This window comes from Dryas octopetala, chromosome 4, assembly GCF_963921425.1.
Source record: "Dryas octopetala chromosome 4, drDryOcto1.1, whole genome shotgun sequence".
NCBI classification, from domain to species: Eukaryota; Viridiplantae; Streptophyta; class Magnoliopsida; order Rosales; family Rosaceae; genus Dryas; species Dryas octopetala.
In genome coordinates, this window is record NC_141369.1 from 4,290,644 (window position 1) to 4,297,609 (window position 6,966).

General features: G+C 40.7%; 1 long non-coding RNA gene across 1 annotated transcript; it reads left to right on the forward strand.

Moving 5' to 3' along the window:
• The first annotated feature begins 209 nt into the window (after positions 1–209).
• Positions 210–1,331, forward strand: LOC147286254 (uncharacterized). Its single transcript, XR_015122074.1, has 3 exons — positions 210–583; positions 666–767; positions 910–1,331. It is a non-coding gene; the product is annotated as an uncharacterized LOC147286254 (long non-coding RNA).
• The last annotated feature ends 5,635 nt before the right edge of the window (positions 1,332–6,966 follow it).

A 6,966-nucleotide genomic window follows, 5' to 3' on the forward strand; every position in this document is an offset into this window, starting at 1 on the left:
AAATGGGTTTTTGATTTTGACTTTGGGACTATTGGAAAGGTTTCGAGCTCACGAGTTCGTAGACACGAAGCACGTGTCGATTGGAGTTATGGTTTGAAAGTTACGGGCTTTTGAAGTAAAGGGCAAACTTGTAATTTTTGCGAAAGTGGTTTTTAAAACCCAAAAAGTCAAGACTTATTCTCTCTCTCTCTCTCTCTCTCTCTCTCTCTCTCTCTTGCGTTCCTCACTTTCGCCGCGCCTGTCACAGGCGTCTGGCGGCGCGTCCAGCGGCGGCTGGGCTGGGTGTTTGGCCCACCGTGCTCGCCGTCCTCCCATCTTCCTCCCTCCGGCCGCCGATCACCCACTGGAGTCACCACACCCGACGAATCGATGCAGAACAGGGCCGATCCTCCCGGCCGGCGATCCGCATTTTCCGGCCACGACGCGACTTCGGGCCACTTGGGTCCTCTCCGTCTCATCACGGCGAGCCTCCCCGTGGTTACCCCATGCTTCGACGATCCCGCATGGCGGCGGATGGAAGATTTTGGGCCACGGCTGCTCCGGCGAATTTCTGCGATTTCGGCGACATTTGGCGCCGACCCAGGTATCAAAATTGATTCCCTCGACCTCCTCTCGCTATTGGTTGCCTCGGTTTGAGCTGAAAGTTGATTAATTGTAAAACCCAGGTTTGGGCACCCTCGGCCAGCATGGATTCTGCCTTGTGCAGCGGCGACGACGACTTAAACTCTGTGTATTTGGCCTCTTCCCTGCCACTTGAACCATTTGAGGTGAAATTTTAGTCCGAGTGTGCGTTGTTGTGTTTTCTGTGAATTGGGCAGCCACCGTGCGTGGTGATTGCCGCCCGTTTTGGTCGTTCAGTGGCCCAATTGTGTTTTTGAATTGTATTTATTGGTTGTCTGGTCTTAACAGTTACACGGGCTCGGAAAATCTCTTTCCCGATGTCGTTATGCTGCCGGATTTGAGATCCGAGCAAAGGAGCCAAGAAGGGCATTTCGGCCTTTTCGCGTGGTTAAACTATGAGTGAAATTAGTTAGATTAACTGTTTGCTAGTTTTCTTGTGTGCTTTTGTTTGTTAGGAATTGATTTGGCTAGAACTGGGTAAAGTCTAGGCTTGAATCCTTGAGAATGGAAATGATGATGACTATGCTTTAAGGTTATGGGTTAGGAGGTGAATGTTTGAGTTTGAGGTTGAGGTTAATATTTGATGATTAGGAAATTGATTGGCCAGAATGATGGAATGATAATATTATTATTGGTGAGATTTGATTTGATTACGAGGATTTATGATTTATCTTGATGCTTGGATCATTGGTGATGAAATTATTATGTGATTGAATATTTATGGATATTATTGTGGATTATTATTAAGTATGGAACTTGAGGATATTATTGAGGATAATTATTATCTCGTAATTTCACTCATACGAGCTCTAGTGAGCTTACCGGGTTATTTGTTTGAAGACCCAGTGTACCATGGATATGGTGCAGTGTGGTTGTGTTTGTTTTGCAGGTTATGCAGGCTGAGGAGGTAGTGATAACAGGACCGCCCCCGAGTTCCACCCAGAAACCCGAAGGGATCCTGCGGGAATCCATAATCAAGGAAAATCCTACCAAAAATTCGGCAGAACCCCCCCTGAAAATGGACTAACCCATAAATTATAAACCTGTAAAAACACTTCTAGATTTCTTCAGCCACCTCTACCACAAGCAAAACGAGTCTCAAACTCACTCACAAAGCCAAAACCAAATAGTTCTTATTCACCAAAGCACATGATAATCAGAGCATAACTAAACTCCATTTACAAAATAAAAGTTAATTCTACAACTTAAGGGAAATGACGCTGAAGAGCTAAAAGTCCTGCCTCGACGTGGTACGGCCTAACCTCAGCGATCTATAACACCTGGGGGGAAAATGTTATAAACAAAATAAAGAAAACGTGAGATAACTCTCAGTGAGTGGACAAAATAAAGAAACAAAACATTAAGTTATTCATCCTTTCAAATTTCTTTAAAATCAAATCTCCACTAAGACCTCACGTCACTCTTTGAAATTCCCCAGTTTTGAAACCAACTTACGATCTTTAAAGAAATCATAAAACCATTTAAACTTCAGAAATTTAAATAAATCAAAATATAACTTTTCAATAACAACCTTTTAAAATAAAAGTCATAAAAACATTGTACGGAAATCTTGATAAAACTCAAAAAGAAAATTCTCAATCAAACTCATATTTAATAACTCCTGTAAATAATAATTAAATCCCACCATGCTTATACCCTGAAATAACCTGGCCATACACACGCGTGGAGTAAAATCCAACACGTGCAGGCAATATCCTGGCCATACACACGTCTGGAGTAAAATCCAACACGTGCAGGCAATCCTGGTCGTACGTGCACGCAGAGCAGCCTCCAAAGGGCGAAGCATCCCGACACACGGCCCAAAGCCTATATGTGTGCCGTGATGGGTCCCAAAGACCTATCCAATCCGATAACCTGGAGGGTACTGCAAGGGTGGTTTGAAAACCATTTTTCCATAATCCAAATAATAGATCCTTTTTCCATCAAAAATAAATATCAAGGTACTTCCCCAAAAGAAACTTAAAATCCATAAGCCAACATACGAAATCCGAATCAAATTCAATATACATAAATCAAAATAATACTTTTCGACAAAACCGAAATATTAAATGAACCTTGTAAATAAAATAAGAAACCAAATTTCATTTCCCAAAGCCCAACAACTCATTAAAACTAACATGTAAATATATGGTTTAAAAACTTATTTATGAACACATTTGAAATTCGAAAACCATCGTCATTGATCAAATCCCAAATCAATTCAAGATATTATGCATAGTAGAATTAATTTACAAGATGTGGAAACAATTAGGAAAACAAAAGTCCACTCACAGTTTAACCGATCAATGTCTAATCCTTTCCGGAAATACGTTCCCATTTCACGATCCCTTATTGTTCGTCACTAGAAATAGCCAAAAGACGAAGCTTCATCCACCTAACACAAAAGTACCACTAACTTTAATAGTCGAGAATACGAGTGTCGATTGAAATTGAATGAAGAAAAATCTAAGTGCCCCTATGACTTGTCCGAAAGTCTAGAGTTTGTCCCAAGTTAACTTATTGAATACCAAACAAACGCGATTACTAAGCCACCCAATTATCAATACAACTCCAAGATCAATGTAAGCGATATAAACAAATCATCACCAAGTAATTATCTAAACCACCTTGTTAATTCAATTCCACGTTCGGCAACTGACCAATCACATAATCGAGCTTTCCAAACATCCTAAATTCACAAATAACCACTAATAGCAAACCATCAACCTAACTCCAAATCAATACACACCAAAACTCACCCAAAACACAACGGAGCTTGGATTTTGTCTCTGAGAGTCCCGGAGAAGCTGGTTGGCGCGAAACTATTCAACCCGCCACCACGAGTGGCGGAAATCGGAGGTGGCAGGGGCAGCTTGACCTAGAATTACCCAATTTCAACTCCAATTAATCTTAATTGCACAATGGAACCTTCAATTGCACAATAACAACTCGAATTCAAGTCTAATTTCAAGAAATTTGAAATAGGCATAAACCCTAAAATCGACTTTTCAATTTCTCAAAATTGGACGTGCCCATCTTAGGGGAAAGATTACACATACCTTGAGGATCGTTTTTGACAAATAGAACGACGGCCAAAAGTCGCCGAAAACGGCCGAAATCGGCGGTGTGGCCGACGGTGGATGTTGTATGTTTTCCTAGAGCAATTATAATAAACCTTTTTAACAACTCTAGGTTAACTCGCAAGTGTACGAATCGCGGAGTAGCAAAGCTTACAAATACGAGGTCGATCCCACAGGGAGTTGTACCAGTGTTATGATCACTAACTTAATTAAATTAGATTAAATCAACTCTAACTCACACACGCAAATGGGGGGTTTAGATTGGTTTTTGAGACTAGACAAACTAACAGATAAATGACAAAACTTTAAAATAACAACTGAATGAATTTGAATAAAACAATAATAAAGAAACACTAGGGGTCAGAATCCACCACTAGCATACCATTCACTCTACTATGGATTTTAACAATCAATATATAAACATGTTGACAAAGTTCATCTACTAAAAGGTTTGGCTAGTCACTTTTAGCAATTACTCCCCTTACTGTGCATAAACTAAGAGCTTCTTGGGCCTTCCTTAGCCAGTTAACTTGCATGTTCCCTAGTTCTAAGCTAAGGCAGCTGTTACCCATGCAAGAGTCGTTACGATTTGTGAGAGTGACAAACACATAGCGCATGGCTCCAAATTAATGTACTGTATGTCATCTATGATCTCTTTTCTCATGAATATTATCTTAGGATACCCACTTGTTGCCTATTGAAACTATCATCCTTTCGAGCTTATTTAGTTTCACAACATATATCTAGATGCATGCAACCTAAGGTGATCAGTCAAAGATGCGAAACAAATAGATTCAATTTAAACAGAGATCCAAGATTTGTCAACATATAAACAATCAAAATATTAATAATCCATAGTAAAAGTGAACAGCAATGCTAGGGCTTCATCCTAGCCCTAGCCCAATATTCAGTTACACATAATTAAATCCATAAATAAACAAAGCATAATTTAAACAATTAAAATAAAAGAAAGGGAAGAAGAAATCAAGCGACGGATGACGAGGTGGAGGCGGCTCCACCCTTGGACGGTGTGGCTGCAAGGTGGCGTGATGGCTGCTGCTCGGCTTGGGCTCCACGGCAAGGCTGCTGGGGTGCTCGGCAAAGTGGTGGCAGCAAGAAGGTGGCGCGGCTAGGTGGTGGTGGCTGCGGCGTGACTTCCTCCTCCTTCTTCAGTTCAGCCCAAAAATAAAAGAACACAAATATAGGTTGCTGTAGCAGAAAAATAAAGAGAAGAGAAGGAGGTGATGGGGGCTGCGGCAAGAGAAAAGAAAAAGATGGTGGCTGCTAGGGTTTCTGAAAATTCAAGAGGAGAGAACCCCCTCCTTGAGTTATAAAGATGTATTTATAGAGGAGAGTGGGGCTGAGATTTCTCTTTCTCTTCAATGTGGGATAAGTGCATTCCTTGCACACCAAGGCTTATAATTTTCGGCCAAGCATGGGCCTTGGGCTGATTTGGGCTCTTTTTGGGCGTAACTCCTTTTTCAGCTCGCGGAACTGCTGCGCTACCTCCACTAAAATGGCCATATCTTGAGCTAGAAAACTCGGAATCGAAATCCGTAAAATTCCCTGCGAAGCTAACATCCGTATCTTTCCAACCATATATGGCATGCTACCTGATTCATTCTGGAGAAGTACAGAATTGCTGTCGAAATTGGTGCTCTATTTTCCAGGGTTTTGACTTCTTTTTTTTTTTTTTCAGCTAGGATTCCTTGGGAGGCAAGGACAAGAAAGTGCGGCAGCAGCTAGGGTTAGGAGAGCATTGGGCTTGTGGCAAGGGCTTTGGCTTTGGGCTTAAGTGACACAAGCTAGCCCCCTAGGGTTTAGTGCATGCGCATGGCTGCTAGTCTTGGGCTGGCGCATGCATGCATGCATGGCCTCTTCAGATTTCGGCATTGCATAGGCCCATGACCCATTTGACTTGTTGACTTTGTCTTCCCATTTTGCCCCTCATCTCCATTTGAATTTGAATTCATTTCTTCCCTCCATTTATTTCCATGGATGTCCACCACCTTCTAGAAGCTTCTGGAACCTTGACTTTGTAGAGTTGACTTTGACCAACATTTCCTAGTGTGACTAGGATTTCTTGTAAATGAAGGATTCCTTATCCATTCCGACTTCCCGTAATGACCATATTGCCCCTGGGGTCTCCTAGTGTCATTAGGACTCCTTTCCCTAGTAGGGTTAGGTTTCCTAGTTCAACCAGGATTTCCTGTTCCAATCGGGATTTCTCATTTCTGGCTCCGCAATGATGGTTCTGAACTTGATGTTTCCTAGTGTGACTAGGAATCCTCATTCGACTAGGATTTCGGCCCCTTTCCTGGTTTGACCAGGATTTCCCTCGTTTTCCTAGTTTGACTAGGAAATGTCTAAAAATGGTCCTTTTGGCTTCTTTTCTCTTCTTTGCTCATTTTATCCTATAAAAACAAAAACAAACTAACAACACACAAAATATCGAGTTCTTGCACTCTGAGTTAGGGAGTTAGTATCATAAAATAGTGTAAAATGAGCACTCAACACACCCCCAAACTTAGATTTTGCTAGTCCTCGAGCAAAAAGAATAAAGAAAAGACTCAAGACAGACTCAAAACATCCCAACACATGATTTCATAAGCACAGCCATAAATAGCATAGTCAAGCAAGATACATATAGAATTTATTCCTCAATCTCTAATAATGCTTCAATTAACATACCTTACTCCTCCATGAAATATATAGACCATCCTTGACACAAACTCAAGTGGTTAAACAAACAAGACTAAATCAGCATACACAAAATAGATTCAACTTCAATTCTCACTAAGGCATACTCTCAACAATAAAACGCTCAGATATTGGGTCAATACGTGCACTCAAGTATATGTGAGAGATGATATGATAAACAAATACAAAAAGCTCAGATATTAATCATGAAAGAAAAGTATATTGAAACACTGATCTCAATAGAAGGAATTAAAATACTTGGAACAGAATCAATAACCATAAGCTTCCCTTTTATCTAGACTCCACATAATGAACCACATTTCTCCCAAGATCAATTAGGACTTTTATGCGGGTTGTAATGGAGGCTTAGGTTAGGACAAGGTATTGAAATGAAAGGGATAACCAAGGGCTACAGACTATGGATTTGCACAAAGAAAACAATAGAGGTATTCCTTGCATAATTTGCACTCATAGCTCAAATTCGAACACTTTCCTTCTTCAATCTTTTGAAATCGTCCCTTCCCTTTGATTTTTTTTTTTTTTTTTTTTTTTTTTTTTTGAAAGG